We start from the raw sequence: 18,629 nt of genomic DNA on the forward strand, positions 1-18,629 counted from the left end.
ATTGCATATTTCACCTAAGGTTACCCACATTGAGTACTGAGAGTATCCCCTATGCCAAGTCTCCAGGACCTTCTAAATATACCTTCGTCCCCCAACCAGCAGCTCCATATTTCCATTCATACCAGTGGCCCTCTGGGCTTCTCTCCTCTCTCTCCCACATCAGATCCTGCCCCCTTTTCCTCTTCCACTATGCTGTCCTACACAGGTCCCACCTTCCCATGTATATTTTGTTACCCCTTCTAATTGGGATTGAAGCAGTCCCCATTTGGAACTTCCTTCTGGTTTAACTTCTTGGGGTCTGTTGGGTATATCATGGGTATTGTGCCCTTTTTTTTTTTTTTTTTTTTTTTTTTTTTTTTTGGTTTTTGGATTTTGTAGAGACAGGGTTTCTCTGTGTAGCCCTGGCTGTCCTGGAACTCACTCTGTAGACCAAGCTGGCCTCGAACTCAGAAATCCACCTGCCTCTGCCTCCCAGAGTGCTGGGATTACAGGCGTGCGCCACCACTGCCCGGCTATTCTGCACTTTTTGGATAATATCTATCAGTGTGTATATACCACGTATATCTTTCAGATCTGGGTTTCCCTATTCAGAATAAATTTTTCTACTTCCATCCCTTTGCCTGAAAAAACTCATGATGTTTTTCTTTTTAATAGGTGAATAGTATTCTGTTGTGTAAACTTGCTCTGTATAGTGGAGCACATGTTCTTGATATATTGTGGACCAAGGGCAATATAGTTGGGTCTTCAGGCAGGACTAATTCCAATTTTATAACTTCCAGATTAACTTCCGGAGTGTTGTAACCAGTTTGAAAACCTACCAGCTATGGAGGAGTGTTATCCCTGCTCAGTATTCTTGCAAGCATATGCTGCCCCTGATAATTTGGCTTTTAGTCATTCTGATTGGAGTAAGATGGGCTCTCAAGGTCATTTTGATTTGCAGTTCCCTGACTATCATTGATGGTGAGAGTTTCTTTAAGTGTTTCTCGGCCATTCAAGTTTCCTTTGTTGAGAATTCTCTATTATCACTAAACCCCTGTTTCTGGGCTATTCAGTTTTATGAAGTTTAGGATATTGAGTTCTTTATATATGTTGGAGATTAACTCTATCCCAAGTGAAGATCTTTTTCCTAGTCTGAATGTTGCGGTTTTGTCTTGTTGACAGTTTAATGCGGTTTTATCTATCACTTGCTGATCCTGGAGCCAGAGCTAGAGAGTTCTCTGTACAGTGTTTGAAGTAGCTTATGTATACTCTCATATATCCATAACTATATTAGAAAGACTTCTTTTCCAATTTGCATCCCTTTGATCTTCTTTAGTTGTGTGATTGCTCTGGCTAGAACTTCATTTAATATTTTGAATAGAAAGTGGGAGAGTGGACAGCCTTGTTTTGTCCCTGATTTTAGTAGAATTCCTTTCAATATCTTTGCATTTAGTTTGATGATGTCATGTGACCTTGTTCCATATTTATAATTTTTTTCTAATAGTTCTAATGAGAATCTTCATATACTATGGTCATTTGGGCATTTATGAGTTAATGAGTAATATCACACATATTAAGCTTTGAGAACACCAGAGATAATCATTTATTTACTAAAATCTTGCAGGTGTTGCGTAACTATATTCGTCACTTCATTATTAGATATAGAAATATAAAATTTTTCATATTTTGAGTGTTTTATGGGAAATGTGACTATATCTTGTTTACTCTCATGAAGAGCGTTCTGGTCAAGTACAGAAAACATGAAATATATGGCTCAGATAATAAAAGGGCAATGGGAAATGCAATGGAGCTAAATTCTTTGATGAACGAAACATTCTAAATCAGTGGGGATCCAATTTTAGTTAAGACTGTGTATTTAGGATCAGTTAGGGATGTGAACCTGCCAAGAGATTAGGATGAAAATGTGAATATTGACTTTCTCAACCTGGAGCAGACATGGGGACCCTAATTAGAGATAAATCATTACTAGCATATTTAATATACAGTACAATTTGCAGAAAGATTTCCAGGCAACAATCAGTCAAATTAGTCCAATCTAGGTGTATAATATAGTTTAAGTTTTGACTACCTAGAAAGTGTTCTACAAAGTACATGTGTCCACAAGAGTGGGTTCTATATATATAAGACCTAGAATTTAATGTGATCTATTACCAATAATATAGAGGGACGCCTGCATAAAGAACATAAAGAACATTGAACACTTGTCCTAAGGATGTTTAGTAGGGAAAAGAAAGAGTCTGGGATAATTGATCTGCAGAAGTTAGATAAGGTCTGCCTCTATAGATAGCCATAAATAAGTTCTGCCTTCAGACTGCAGAGAGGTCTCCTTGTCATTAACAAAATCCACTTTGACACTTTTGGATTGATTGCAGGTATTTTTTTCTTCTTCTTCACTGGGAGGAATACCCCTGTATGATTAATACTCCTACATTCCATGGTGTCCTGTGGGTTCAAAGAACTTTGCCTGCAATATCCTCTTGTGAAATAAAGAGTGAAAATCTCCAGCAGTTATATAAATTAGCCTCAGGGAAAGATGAACTCCTCCTTTTACTATTTAGGGCAACATGGCCTGTCCTGAAACCATTTTACATGCACACAACAGAATTTACTCAGGAAATTTTATTAATATATTCATGCATACTAAATTTCACATAGTTAACAAGGAGCAAATTGACTCTGAACATTATTGAAAAGGATTTAGAGAAGATTAAGTGGGAAACTGAAGTAATATTTTTTATTAAAATGTACAACTGTTAATATTATGTAAAAAGTGAGTAACATTTTGACTGGGACATAAGAGCAATGGATATTGTTACAGAAGACACCAGTTTCATCCCCAGAACCCACACATTATCCAAGTATTTGCTCTAGGTGCATTCCCAGACATTTTCTGCCTTCTGGATTCTATTTGTAATTCACAGAGACACATGCAAGTGAACATTCTTTCATACAATGAATACTTAAAACTTAAAAGAAATTGATTTGTATTCAGTGATATCAAAGCCTGAGACATACAGCGTCAATTCTAGTTAAACTATAATGTTTCTTGTCATGAATCAAAGCAGCTGTAGACTTTCTTTGAGGCAGTTTGCTCAGAGACAAATCCCTTATTCTGAAGTTAGAATAGCACAGCAAAGCCTTTTGTCTAAGAAGAGTATGCACTGTGTTGATCAATGACTTTTCCTCATTGTTTTCTGAATTTTGTTCTCTGTCCTTTACATAAGAATTGTGGCAATGATACATCTCTGTGTCATGTCCTACATCATAATTTAGGTACTATTGGATCCTGAGCAATCTACATTCTTGGTGTCATTTACTTTATTTTTAGGTAACAAACTGTGGTACAATATGCACATTCAGAGTCATGTTTGCCCATCTTGCTTTTTTTTTGGATTTGGTTTTTTCAACACAGGGTTTCTCTGTGTAGCCCTGGCTGCCCTAGAACTCACTCTGTAGACCAGGCTGGCCTCGAATTCAGAAATCCGCCTGCCTCTGCCTCCCAGAGTGCTGGGATTACAGGCGTGCGCCACCACCGCCCGGCTGCCCATCATTTTTATAATTTATGATGTTTCTGGATGACTTTTATGTGGAAATGCCCTGAAATATCTCTGCTTTTAAAGTGTGAGTATGTTTAAACTAGGATTTTAGTAAGCATGACTGGAGAAAGCAAACCCATATGTGAACAAACCCAGAATCCCTAGTTAAAATCTCAATGCTGCCTCTTCTTTTTTTCTTTCTTTTTCTTTTTCTTTCTTTCTTTTTTTAATGAAATTATTTCTTTGGAAATGTCTCCCAGGCTCTTCTTGCCTGCAGCAATTAAATAAATGTATACATAAATAATAAATAAATAAGTAAGTAAATAAATAAAATTAAAAAATAAGTTGCACCTCACAATGGCCTGTCAGGATGATAGACATGTAGACTAATAGAAGATAGGCAAAAGTGCTATTGAAATACAAATCTCTTAAGATGTGGGGAAGGTCTGGCCCTAGACTGGAAGCCTTGCCCAAGAACTAGTATGCTCTGTTGCTTTAACACACTCTAACCCTGATGGAGGAACTCAGCTCATTAAAGAGTCACTTGCCGGGCTGGAGAGATGGCTCAGTAGGTAAGAGCACCGACTGCTCTTCTGAAGGTCATGAGTTCAAATCTCAGCACCCACATGGTGGCTCACAACCATCTGTAAAGAGATCTGACACCCTCTTCTGGTGTCTGAAGACAGCTATAGTGTACTTACATTAAATAAATAAATAAATAGATAAATAAATAAATAAATATTAAAAAAAGAGTCACTTGCCAATCTGTGCCTCCAGGCAAACCTGCTGATCAGAATTGGAGGGTTCTTCCAGCTGCCATGCCCTTGGTTCCCTGTAGCTGAGCAGTCTTAAATACTTCATTTGTTGTGTGCTGTATGCTACTGCTGGGTTGTGTCAGAGGAGCTCAAGCAAGTTCTGAAATTGCAAAATAGTGAGCATATGTTTAGTGTCCTCAATGAGGAGGAGTCAGGGTTGGCAGGCTTCATGCCCCAGAAAAGGGGCATTCTAGGGTGTGGAGGTGAGAGTGGGTGGGTGAGAGAGCGCCCTCGTAGCAGCAGGGGGATGGGGTATGTGATCTGCGAATTTTGGAGGGGAGGGGCTGGGAAAGGGGATAACATTTGCAATCTAAATGAAGAAAATACCCAATAAATAAAAGGATAAACCACCCACAAAAAACCAATAGTTTGTTCTTTTGGAGTTTTTCAGAATTGTGACTTTAAACTACAAAAAGGAGACAAGGCTGATATACAGACATCCATTGTGCCCATCCCTTCATCAGAGAGTAGGCCTCCAAAAGGCTGCTAAGCAGGTCATTACAAGGTCACAGTCAACATTAATATCATTTGTGCAGAAAAAAAAAGGCTTTTCTTCTAGATAAAAGCCTAGTGCTTTAACATGGAATAGGTGACACTGTTTGAAATGGAAAGACACTGTTGTGTTGTGTTGTGGGCTGATCAAGCAAGGCTTTCACGGAGTCCACTGCCCCCCCATGCCACTGATTCAAAAATAACATAGTTCCTTCACAAACTCAGAAGCATGCTTGTCAGAGCAAATAACAGTCTGTGGCCTAAGCCTTTGGAGCATTCCCTGAAGGGCATGTTCTCAAACAAGCCAACAAGCGAGAGAGTTTCTTCCTTAAAACCAGGAATATGCTTGGGAAACTTCATAATTGTCTAGGGGAAATGTCTTTCTTCAAAGGTGGCTTCTTCTTCTTCTTCTTCTTCTTCTTCTTCTTCTTCTTCTTCTTCTTCTTCTTCTTCTTCTTCTTCTTCTTCTTCTTCTTCTTCTCCTCCTCCTCCTCCTCCTCCTCCTCCTCCTCTTCCTCCTCCTCCTCCTCCTCCTTCTTCTTCTCCTTCTCCTCCTCTTCGTCCTCCTCCTCCTCCTTGCCCTCGTCATCCTCCTCCTCCTCTTCTTCTCCTTCTCCTCCTCCTCTTCCTCCTCCTCCTCCTCCTCCTTCTTCTTCTTCCTCCTTCTCCTCTTCCTCTTCTTCTTCTTCTCCTCTTCTCTTCTTTTCTTCTTCTCTTTTTCTTTTCTTCTTCTTCTCTTCTTCTCCTCCTCCTCCTCCTCTTCCTCCTCCTCCTCCTCTTTCTTCTTCTTCTTCTTCTTCTTCTTCTTCTTCTTCTTCTTCTTCTTCTTCTTCTTCTTCTTCTTCTTCTTCTTCTTCTTCTTCTCTTCCTCCTCCTTCTCCTCTTCTTCTTTCTTTCTTCTTCTTCTTTTCTCCTCTTACCAGATAATTCTTTCGTTTGCTTCTTTAGAATTCTATCATAGTTTATATCAGTTGTGGCTATTATGCAGGCTGTTGATTCCCTAAAATCTTTCCAGTTGATTATTCCTTTTTACATAAGAGGTATATAGGGGGTTCCTGATTTTGTTTCAATTGCTTTAGGATTCAGCCACTATCCTGGAAGTGCCTAGGAGCTACAAGAGTTTTCTTGTGGTAGTTTATGTATTTTACAGTTCACTTACATACACTATGATATCAGTAGCCTATTTGTATACTTTGAAATCTTCCATTTTGTGAAATAGTAAAATAGCTACACCAGGTCCCATTTTAGGTCCACTTCATTGGATTATTTTTCCCATCTCTTTAGCTTGAGTTAAAATCCAGTGATGCTTCAAAAATCCTGAACTCTGGCCCTCTCTGGGAAGTTATTGGTATCACAGGTGTTTGCTCTTCTGGCCAGTGTGAGTCAGAAGCCTAAGCACCTTTTCAAAGGAATAAAGCCTCATAATTAGCTATAATAGTGTTTCCCATTCTGGGACACTTGCCTGCTTTGAAGAGTCAGCTTTTAGTTACTCAGAAGGAGATTTTAGAATAAACTGCCCCTCCAATTCCTTTCTCTTTCTCTCTACTTTCTCTAACTGTTTATTGACCAGGAAACAAGTCAGTGAAGGACCAATATTGTTTGAAACTATTTTCAATGAAATATACCTGTCTAATAGTTCATTATCATGCTTTCCTTTGTCCATATATATGGGATATTTTAGAATGCAGTGACATATGATGATGTACTGGTGACGTTTACTCAGGAAGAATGGGCTTTGTTGGATCCTTTGCAGAAGAGTCTCTACAAAGATGTGATGCTGGAGACCTATAGGAACCTCACTGCAATAGGTAAGACTGATTGTTGTTTTTAGAATGAGGGGGCACCTGGTTTTTTGTAGTTGTGCATGTTCATGTTTGTTTGTTTTTGTGGTTTTTATTGTTTTTGTTGTTTTTATTGATGTACTTCTATAATTTCATTTGAGAAGGAGTAAAATAAGGTGAATAAATCAGGCCTGTTTCTAAGGATCACTAAAGATAGTTTTTTAAATTTTGCCTAAATTTCAGTACTATATCATACATTTTCTTGTCCTATGTTCTAGGTTATAACTGGGAAGATCACAATGATATTGAAGAATATTGTGAAGATTCTGTAAGACAGAGAAGGTAATTTTCTTGTGCATGCTGATACATGCCTCTGAATTTGCCTCTTAAGAAATCTTAATGTGTTCTTGAAGTTTTAGTTAAAATCAAGCATGTAAATAAGCATATCTTTAAGGATGCTGATTATTAAATTTACACAAATGTGATACCTCAGTGTCAGGTATTGGATTTGTGTTTGCAAGCCATTCTTTATGACAGAAAACATGGAAAAATGCTTTAACAGATAGTACCATTTCAAGTTCAGCCCCATTCAAACTACACTGCAGAACTCCCAGTCTGTTTGTTCTCATACCATTCAGATAGGGAAAAAGTATACACAACGAATATGTAATCAGTTTTTTTGCTTTGTTTTGTTTTGTTTTTTCGAGACAGGGTTTCTCTGTGCAGCCCTGGCTGTCCTGGAACTCACTCTGTAGACCAGGCTGGCCTCGGCCTCAGAAATCCACCTGCCTCTGCCTCCCAAGTGCTGGGATTAAAGGCGTGCGCCACCACTGCCTGGCATGCAGTCAATTTTTATCCACAGTCCGCAGTATACTGATGTTACTTAGATGCTTGTAGTAAAGTTGCTAAGATTATTGAGAATGGAAGTTCATGAATGTTAAAAAGGTTATTGGACAGAAAACTTAGTCCAAATGCTACCTCTCTCTCTCTCTCTCTCTCTCTCTCTCTCTCTCTCTCTCTCTCTGTCTGTCTCTATCTATTGAAACATAAAATATACAATTTTCTACACTTAAGTGACATAACCCCTGTTGCTCTCTCATAGGATAATTATAAGATCCATAAAGTTTTCCACTTTGAGTAAATTTGTTGAAAGTTATGAACGTTTTCAATTAATTGATTTCACACCTTCCTTTCAAATACATCAACAAACTTAGTCTGAACAAAACCCCTATGAGTATTAGTAATGTAGAAAATTTGTTTGTCCTGTTTGTTTCACCAAGGTTGTATGACTCACATTATTGTAAAACTTATGAATGCTCTCATTGTGGTAATGCTGTGAATGCCTGTATATTTTCTCAAATATGTGAAAAACCTCAGATAGGAAAAGTATGGTATACTTTTGTGGTATGGAATAAATGCTTGTACTATCTCAGATATCTTTAAACTTGTAAATAATACCTATAATGAAGCAAACTACTGTGGATATAAACATAATGATAGAACCTTATTATATCTGATTCCTCTTTAGAATTTGAAAAGATTGTTAAATTCATACAGATAAATGATTCACTAGTAATATGAATGGTGTAAACTCTTCATATATTCCAGTTACATACACAGGCTTGACAGAAGTCAGTGTAAAGGAACACTCTCACTATATCCAATGTATTAATCCTATTTGTATTACAGGCATCTTCAAAGGGATAAACCAATTCATACTGGAGAGAAACATTATGAATGTATGCAATATGATGGAGCCTTTGCAAGAAACAATTACCTTCCATTACATAAAAGGATATGTACAGGATCCGTTGTGTATTATACTAGTCTTCAAACACATAGAAGAACACACACTGGAGAAAAACTCTATGATTGTAACCAAAGAGGTAGAGCCTATTATTGTCAAAGTCTTCTTCAAAGGCATAAAAGAAAATACACTGGAGAGAAACTCTACGAATGTAACCAGTGTGGCAAAGCCTTTGCACGAAACCACTATCTTCAAAAACATAAAAGAATACATACTGGAGAGAAACCCTATGAATGTAACCAATGTGGAAAAGCATTTTCAACACAAGCTAATCTTCAAGTGCATAAAATAACACATTCGGGACAGAGACCCTATGAATGTAACCAGTGTGGCAAAGCCTTTGCACTAAACAGCTATCTTCAAAAACATAAAAGAATACATTCTGGAAAGAAACTCTACAAATGTAACCAATGTGACAAAGCCTTTGCAAATCCCAGCCATCTTCAAAGGCATAACAGAACACATACTGGAGAGAAACCCTATGAATGTACCCAGTGTGGCAAAGCCTTTGCACGTCATAGCCATCTTAAAATTCATAAAATAACACATTCGGGACAGAGACCCTATGAATGTAACCAGTGTGGCAAAGCCTTTGCACGAAACAGCTATCTTCAAAAACATAAAAGAACACATTCTGGAGAGAAACCCTACGGATGTAACCAATGTGAAAAAGCATATTCAACACGAGCCAATCTTCAAGTGCATAAAAGAACACATACAGGACAGAGACCCTATGAATGTAACCAATGTGGCAAAGCCTTTGCACGCCATAGCAGTTTTTATATGCATAAAAGGACACATTCTGGAGAAAAACCTTACGAATGTAACCAATGTGGAAAAGCCTTTTCACAACAGTTCCATCTTCAAATTCATAAAAGAACACATACTGGAGAGAAACCCTATGGATGTAACCAGTGTGGCAAATCCTTTGCACAATATGGCAGTCTTCAAATGCATAAAAGGACACATTCTGGAGAGAAACCTTATGAATGTAACCAATGTGGCAAAGCCTTTGCGCAACACAGCTATCTTCGAAGTCATAAAAGAACACATACTGGAGAGAAACCCTACAAATGTAACCACTGTGGCAAAGTCTTTGCACTACGCAGACTTCTTCAAAGGCATATAGTAACACATACTGCAGAAAAACCCTATGAATGTAACCAATGTGGAAAAGCATTTCCAACACAGTACAATCTTCAAAAGCATAAAAGAACACATGTGAGAAAGCATGAATGTAACCAATGTGGCAAAGCCTTTGCTGAACACAGCGATCTTCAAACTCATATAAGAACACATACTGGAGAGAAACCCTATGGATGTAACCAATGTGGCCAAGCCTTTACACACCAAGGCTCTCTTCGAAGGCATAAAAGAACACATACTGGAGAGAAACCCTATGAATGTAACCAATGTGGCAAAGCCTTTGCACGACACAGCCATCTTCAAAGTCATAAAAGAACACATAGTAGAGAGAAACCCTATGGATGTAACTAGTGTGGCAAATCCATTACAGAATATGGCTTACTTCAAAGCCATAAAAGACCACATTCTGGAGAGAAACACTGTGCCTGAAACCAATGTGGCAAAGCATTTTCATGACAAGACAATCTTCAAAGGCATAAAAGAACACATATTGGAGAGAAGCCCTATATATGTAACCAACGTGGCAAAGCCTTTGCCCTCCATGGCAGTCTTCAGATGCATAAATGAACACACATTGGAGAGAATGAATGAATATAACATGTGCCAGAGACTTTTCATAATAGAGACTTCTTCAAAGTCATAAAACAATGCATACTGTAGAGAAACCTGGATAATACAAGGAATGTGGAAAAGGCTTTGCATGTTATGGTAGTCTTAAAAGGAATGTGAAAATACTTTCTTGAGAAAAACCTATAAATGTAATCAATTTAATAAAGCCATTTCTTAACAGTCACCTTCTATAGCATGAAAGGCATCATACGGCGAAATGTTATGGGTGGTATTTTTAACTATTTTGCCTGCTCTTGAGATGAATTTCCTCCTACTTAATTGCCTTGGTAGTTTTGGCCTCAATGCATGTCCCTATTTTTATTGAATCATTTTTTCCTTTTTCAGTTCATATCCCTAAGATTTTCATTCTGATTTAAATGGAAATGGCAGAGTATCTGTGTGTGTTGGTTTGGAGACATATATAGAAGTTGAGGGAGGGGGAACTGTGGTCCAGATATAAAGTAGGAGATGTGAATTAAGTAAGTACTAATAAAACTGCATATATTTATATTTATATATTCAAAACAAGATATGAATCAAATATATATTTATATATAACAAATTAAGATAACCTATGTATAGATTCTTCACTATGAGTCTTTTTGTGCTCAAGGAACATCAGCTGTTATTGGTCCATGGGGGCAATGTGGAAGAAAAAGAAAATTTGGTGTTCAGAAGACCTGTGCTAGTGGACAATGAATGATCTTTCCATTACCAGCTGAGGGGAGTCAGATCAACTTGACTTGTGGTGACTCAAGGCCTATATAATTTAGAGGATTTGGTTTTTTCGAGACAGGGTTTCTCTGTACAGCCCTGGCTGTCCTGGTGCTCCCTCTGTAGACCAGGCTGGCCTCGAACTCAGAAATCCACCTGCCTCTGCCTTCCAAAGTGCTGGGATTACAGGTGTGTGCCACCACCGCCCAGCTTAGAGGATTGTTAAAAGAAACATTTAGAATTGGCAAAATTGAAGGCTCAGAGTTCCAAAATGCCTCATTAACTTGGGCAAGCATTTCAGCAATCTGAGACGGTTAATGTATGGATTCTTATTAGGATGTAGTTAATCCTTTATTCCTACTGAGTCACATTGACATTCCTAAGGTTCAGATGTGTGTGTGTGTGTGTGGGGGGGTAGATATGTAAATTCCTGAGACAAGATTAAAAAGGAAGAAACCACACAAATGAAGGGTGTTTTCTACTATGTGTTAAGCCTCAAAAGGTTAGTTAGTCATTTGTGGTTTGACCTTAACAAGTAGAGGTTTTTCCACATTTACATATAAATATTTTATCATAAGTTTTAGGTTTTTTTAATTTTTTATTTTACAGATTTTCACCAGATGTAATAATGTAATAACCTTATAAATGTGGATATAATTTCCAGCATACATGTATACATATACATATATATTCTTTTTTCTTTTTTTTTTACAGTCCACACTTTCTCTTCTTACCAAACCACGCTCTGACTGTTTTATATCACACACCTGCTCTGTCCATCTTCAAGAGGATGTCTCCACTCCACGCCCTCACCTCACCTTACCACCTCACTCCCTTGGTGCCCACGGCCTCACCTCACCGTACCACTCCACTCCCTTGGGCCCCAACTTTCTAGAGGGTTAGGTGCATCTTCCCTGAATTCAGTCTAGGCCCAGCATTCCTCTGGTATACATATGTTTGCTGCCTTATATCACATGGGCTATGCTCCCTGGTTAGTGGCTAAGTGTCTGAGAGTTCCAGGGGGTCCAGATTAGTTGAGACTGCTGGTCTTCCTATATGGTCACCCTCCTCCTCAGCTTCTTGCAGCCCTACCTCCACCATGGGAGTCACCAGCTTCTGTCCATAGGTTGGGTATAAATATCTGCATCTGACTCTTTCAACTGCTTGTTGGGTCTTTGGTTCGGCAGTCATGATAGGGCCCTGTAGTGGCTATTCCTGGTTGGCAACTTTACTGTATCTGAAATGAACTAAAATCCAGAATTGGGAGGTCTACCTGTGGTCCTGATGTTGAAGGTAGGAGATACAAGTTTCTGACCTGGAGCTTTGCATGGACATTTTGAGGCATAGTGGCTATGGATCCCAGGAGACTAAGACAAGGAGATCTCTGAGTTCAAGGTTATCTGGGACAGAACAAATAGCTTATCTAGACATGTTGGCACACACCTTTAATCTAGGCCACACCTGCTCTAGACCTACATAAGGACATTGGAAGAAGGAGGATTCTCTCTTCTTTGCCTGCTTGCCTTGTGGGATCCATTCACAGCTGCTGCTGACCATTGTTGGGGAGCTGGACTACTGACTGTAAGTCATCAACAAATTTCCTGAGTATATAGTGACTACTCATAAGTCCTGTGACTCTAGAGAACCCTGACTAATATAGCTCCTGTTTTTACGGACAGTATACCATCATTAGTAGTGTCAGGACTTGGGGTATTCCCCTGAGCGGGATCCCAATTTGGGTCTGTCCCTGGACCTCCTCTTCCTCGGGCTCTTAATTTTTTTCCCTACCATTCTTTCAGATAGGAACAATTCTTGGTCAGAGTTTTTTAACTATGGGATTTAAACCCCATCCCTCCACTTGATGGCTTATCTTTCTACTGGAGATGTGGAGATGGACCCTAGAAGTTCCCCCTTCCCATTGTAGGGCATTTCATCTAAGGTCCTTTTAGTCCTGGCAGACTCTCCCCTCCCAGATCTATCATAAATTTTAGAGGAATCCCCCCACCCCCAATCTCCTGCCTTCCAAGGTTGCCTATTATGTTTATTTCTGCTGGCCCTCAGGGCTTCAGTCCTGCCCCCTACACCCAATACCTGACCATGTTCCTCCCTTCACATCCATATCTATCCCTCCCTCTGCACCCCTCCTGGGATAGCTTCCTTCTCTCTCCCCTGTGCCACTGAGGCATCCTCACTAGGCTCCTCTGCTTGTTATTTCCCACTGGAAGTATTTACAAAATGCTATTCTTCTTAAGAGGAATAATTAACATAAGACATACCTTTTTCCAAGACTACTCCTCCCTAGTTTTATACTTTGTATTTTTCCTATCTATTTCATCCTCTGGGACCTTCCATTTAGGGATCTTAGACCGCAGAATAAACTTCTGTTTCAGATTATTGTTATACTTATGAAATACTTCTGTGAATATCTTTGCTGTGCAAATTCCCTGCCTAAATATCTAGACTTGCTGTCTCCTGTCCTTACCTAAATTCCTCAAAATGTAAACTGGTTTGTATCTAAAAACCATTAAGGATGACAGAATATGTAGAATGCAAAATTTGTACTAGGCTGGCTCTTCTTTTAACCTTAACAAGTGTAGCTGGGCATTGCTCCTTTGTGCTTTGTTTGTTTGTTTGTTTGCTTGTTTGTTTTTTGTTTTTCTTTCTTTCTTTCTTTCTTTCTTTCTTTCTTTCTTTCTTTCTTTCTTCCTTCCTTCCTTCCTTCCTTCCTTCCTTCCTTCCTTCCTTCCTTCCTTCCTTCCTTCCTTCCTTCCTTCCTTCCTTCCTTCCTTCTTTCTTTCTTTCTTTCTTTCTTTCTTTCTTTCTTTCTTTCTTTCTTTCTTTTGTGGTTTGTGTTTCATTTATTTGTGTGTTGTTTTTTGTTTTTTTTTCCACCCTTTATCTCCATTTCCCACCCTTGGATTCATTGCCTAAAACAAGATAGAAAAGAAACAAATATAGAGGAGAAGGACATATTGAAACCCAATTTCTTGCTTTGACCACAGCTACTAAGAAATCACAACCAAAGTCTGCACAGGACCATCAAATCCCATCCTGACCTCTCAGCCCTTACATATATGTACCATCTGCAAAGTTCTCAGAATTCCAAATGCCACAGAATTGCAGTAAGTTTTAGTAGCTAGCAAACCCATGCTTCTGATAGAGTACAAGGCAAATCATGGTTAGCCACCGAGGACAATCAAAAAGCAGACCTGCATCCCTAAAATTGCTATAAAATGAGAATACATTCTTACCATATTCCTCTGAATTTTAAAGATGCCAGAAAAATTATACTAATTTTAGGAGAGCTACATCATCAGCCTTTTTGAAAAATATTTTTGAGACAAGGAATATTGTCACCTTGATCCCAGTCTCTTGCATCCTAAGGCAATAACCTTGCTTCCCATGTCATTGCACTTCCTACATCTGGAGTTGAAAGGCTGTATCACAAGCAAGTTTCAAAATTATTCATTTCAGCCATGTAATGATTTGCCTGTTGTTGAAATCAGAAACAAATATACTTGTTGTTCATGGCTTCTGCCTTCAGGCCAGAACAGGAAGAAGAGTTTCCTGTGTGCACTGGAAGTTGAAAGAATGCAGACCATAGGTACCTCACAGATTAAGTTTAAGGGAGTCACCAGCAGAGGTCTCCATCCTGAAGAAGGTCATTCTGTGGCAAAAAGAGTGATTTTATGATCGCCAGCATTTATTTACTCATGCATTGATAGGTATACACCTTGGGGAGAATATGCTGAGCCCAACTTTGTTAATCTAGTTGAATCAGTTAAGAAATTTGAATCAGTGGTTATTGGCTATAACTGTGTGTTTCAGGCTACACAATTCAGCAGCTAATATTGCACATAGTGACAAAATCATACATGATCTTATTGATGCCATTTTCCCTACCAGGGAATGGCCTGCCCTTTTCAAACGTCACAATGGCTATGCATTGTTTCAACTATATCTATCATTCTCACAAGTCAAGGGTTGGTAACCTTTTTTTTTTTTTAAATTTGTTAGGGCATATCTGCTCTGATCACCCATTTTTCCTATTCTCCAATGACTCTCTAGAGAATTAAGAATTTTATTTTTCTCATGTGCTATTATTATTTGATTCTCTTTAGAGGATTTTTTTCTGTAAGACGCCATTTATTGTATAATTTCTTTGTATACCTAATCTTGCTTTTCCAGTGTATTGGGATATCCAGGCTTGCTGTTCTGGGAGAACTTGTTTCAGATGGTGCCATGTTGCTTTGGTTTCTCTTGTTAATGTTCTTGCATTTGCCTTTTGCTATCTGGTTATCTCTGGTGTTAGCTAGTGGTGCTGTTTTTGATTGTGGCTTTTCTTACCTGTTCTCCTGGGAGACTGGTACTCTCTGTGTACACAGGTATGTAGGTACTCCTGTGAGAGTAGCTCTCTTGTGATTGCATTTGGGTATGTAGCTCTGTGGTCCAGGATCAGCTCTGGGTGCTCTGCAGTCAGAAATTGGAAGACTCCTTTCCAAGGCTGCTCCTAGGCTCTTGTAAGGGTTTTTTGGCTGTTTCCTCTGAGCAGCAGGAATGGACCTACGTGTGCTGTCTGATCTCTCTGTACTCCTGAGTATTTAGCTTCCTCCTTGCACCACTTGGATATATCATGATTTGGTCGCAAGCCAGAGACAGATGCTGGAAGGCTCCAGCCTTAGGGTTCCACATGTGATCCTCTGAGCAGCAGGGGAGGTCTTACCTGTGCTGACTCACTTCTCTGCACTCCTGGGTGGTCAGCTTCCTCCCTTTGCTACTTGGATACGGTGTTGTAGCAGAGGAAGATCCCAAGTCAGAGACTGAAGCCAGAAGGAAGAATTATACTTTAAAAACTAAAAATTATTTTCAACCCTTAATAAAAAATATGATACAAGTCTGTAATCACTTTGCCATTAGCATTGCCTTCATTCATTACAAGTATCTTCCATGTCACCTAACTTGTTGCCAATTGAACTTATTTTGGAATTCAAGCCACAATGAATATAAGTGTGACAACATGGTGGCTCACAATCATCCATAATGAGATCTTATGACCCCCTCTGATATGTCTGAAGATAGGTATGTTGTACTTACATATAATAAGTAATCCTTTGGGCAGGAGCGAGCAGGGCCATAGCAAGTGGACCAGTGCTAGTGGGACCAGAACCAGTAATGCAGGAATGAGCAGAGGGCCTGAATTTAATTCCCAGCAACCATATGATGGCTTACAACTATCTGTACAGCTACAGTGTACTCATATACATAAGATAAATAAATCTTTTTTAAAAGAAATGACCAAGAAAATGTCACCTGAACAGTGATCTGAACATTGTTGTTAGAGAAAAAGTTTGATTTGTTATTCTTACCTTAGATTAAGAAGGCTTTTGCCTCTGAGCATGCTGGCTCCAAAGATCATAGCTCTTTCCATGCAGGACCAGACATATTTCAATTTAAGAGACTGACTATTGTCTGTTGCAGGGCATGGACATCATTGTATACAAATCAATTTCTTTTAACGTTTTCCTTTATTTTATATAGGGATGTTTTCCTGAATGTTTCTGTGTGAATTACCAGAGGAGTCCAGAAGAAGGCCAGAGGAGTGTGGGAATACAGCTACAACAAATGTTTAGATAACATGTGGTTTATGAGGATGGAACCTGTGTCCGCCATAACAAGGCTCATTGTTCTTAAGTCTCAGTATATTTCTAGTCACTTTTTAAAATAATATTGATTTTTAAAATAATAATCAAAATAATAACATTTTGATTAAAACATATTAGGTTAATTTCCCCTTATTATTCTCTAAATCCCTTCAAAAAGTTTCCCAGCTCACTTGGTCATTGTTAAGTATGTGCAGTTAATTACGCACAAATGTAAAAATAAAGTTTTCGTTGGACATTCCATTGTGTGTGTGTGTGTAATGGCTTCAGGGCTGGCCATGTTGCACTATATACTCAGGTAGCTCATCTTCTCTGAGGCTAATCCTTACAATTGCTGGAAAGTTTCACTCTGTAAAGAGCAACAGGATATTGGGAGCAAAGCTCCTTGCAACCACAGTTCCTTAGGGAATCCGGGAATATTAAAACACACTCTGGAAAATACCATCCTAAGTGAGGTAACCCAGTCACAAAAGAATCCACATGGAATGCAGTCTCTGATAAGTGGATATTAATTAGCCCAGAAGCCCTGAATACCCAAGGCACAAATTGCATAACAAATGATGCCCATGAAGAAGTATGGAGAGGGTCCTGATCCTGGAAAGGATCAATCTAGCATTGGAAGGGAATATAAGAACAGAGAAAAAGGAGGGAGGTGATTGGAGAATGGATGGAGAGAAGAAGGTTTATGGGACATATGGGGAGGGGGGAGCCGGGAAAGGGAAAATCATTTGGAATGTAAACAAAGAATATAGAAAATAAAAATATTTAAAAAAAACACAGGAAACTATTTTTATTGAAGGAGATAAATTACCTTCATTCCATCAAAAAGGCTCAGAGTATATTTTGATAATGGCCTGGTGACTTCTTTGTTATTTCAGGACAGACCTTACCTACCTTTTACTGTACCTAACTTATCCAAATTCTGCAGAACAGTTTTGCCAGACTCTTTCTTCCCTAGACTTTTAACCACCCTTAGGGTTAATATCACATGTATTTCATGAATTCTACACTATTGGTCAGAGACCAGATTAAATTCTAGGCCTTTAATATATAAAACCCATTATTGTGGTCACATGTTCTTTGTAAAATAGTTTATATGTGATCAAAAATTAACCTATATTGTGCACCTAGAATTGGACAGATTGGACTGATTTTTTTCTGGGAATCTTTGCACAAATTGTACTGTATTTAAAATATGTGGACAATGAATTGGCTGGAATTAGACTCCCCTCATCTGTACCAGATTGATAAAGTCAGTGTGCACCAGGATTTCATTCTCATCTCTTAGCACGGTTTGCTTCCCTATCTGATAACTAACGGGTCCCCCTGTATCAAAATTGAATCCCCAAGTGAATTACAATGCTTCCGATAGAACACATTATTAGGTTAGAAAAAAAAAAACTGGGCTTGAAAATACCTCAGAAGCTAAAAAGACAGTTTTCTCAAGAGCATCCAGAATGTAATGAATTCATTCCCATTACATAAAGCAGCTTACTACTATATGTAACTCAAGTTCCAAGGGGTTTAATGTAATTTCTCGACCTCCCTATCCCACAGGCATGAACAGAGAACAAACACATACACACAGGCAAAATATTTCTAGAAATAAATTAACAATAAAAACTCTTGTGCTGCAGAGTTGGCTCAGAGGTTAAGAACACTGACTGCTCTTCCAGTGGTCATGAGCTTAATTTTAAGGAACCACATGGTGGCTCATGACCGTCTGTCATGGGGTCTGGTGCCCTCTTCTAGAGTATCTGATGACAGTGACAGTGTACTCACATACTTAGAATAAATAAATCTTTAAAAAAAAGGATTTTTTTTTTTTTGTAGGAGAGAGGGAGAGGAAGAACATGAAGTAGCACCATAATACTTAGTTGTGGTTGGGTATATTTGTGCATTTCTACAGTTCCAGAAATCAGAAAACATAGGAAGATCACTGTGCATTTGACAAAAGCTTCATGAATAGAAGGGACATAAACAAATATTGTAAAGAAAATAGTTCAAGCCTATATCCAATGTCAAATTAAGTGGAAATAAATTGAAAAGAATTCCTTAAAATGAGGAAC

The 18,629-nt window shown here is 38.6% G+C and overlaps 1 long non-coding RNA gene and 1 pseudogene across 1 annotated transcript; both read left to right on the forward strand.

Annotated features, from left to right (window-relative positions):
• The window catches only part of LOC127673654 (zinc finger protein 431-like), a 47,388-nt pseudogene extending 35,970 nt beyond the window's left edge, over nucleotides 1-11,418 (forward strand).
• Nucleotides 11,419-11,497: 79 nt separating this feature from the next.
• Nucleotides 11,498-16,801, forward strand: LOC127673669 (uncharacterized). Its single transcript, XR_007975229.1, has 2 exons — nucleotides 11,498-12,481; nucleotides 16,439-16,801. It is a non-coding gene; the product is annotated as an uncharacterized LOC127673669 (long non-coding RNA).
• Nucleotides 16,802-18,629: the final 1,828 nt, after the last annotated feature.

This window comes from Apodemus sylvaticus, chromosome 23 (assembly GCF_947179515.1).
Source record: "Apodemus sylvaticus chromosome 23, mApoSyl1.1, whole genome shotgun sequence".
Classification (NCBI taxonomy): Eukaryota; Metazoa; Chordata; class Mammalia; order Rodentia; family Muridae; genus Apodemus; species Apodemus sylvaticus.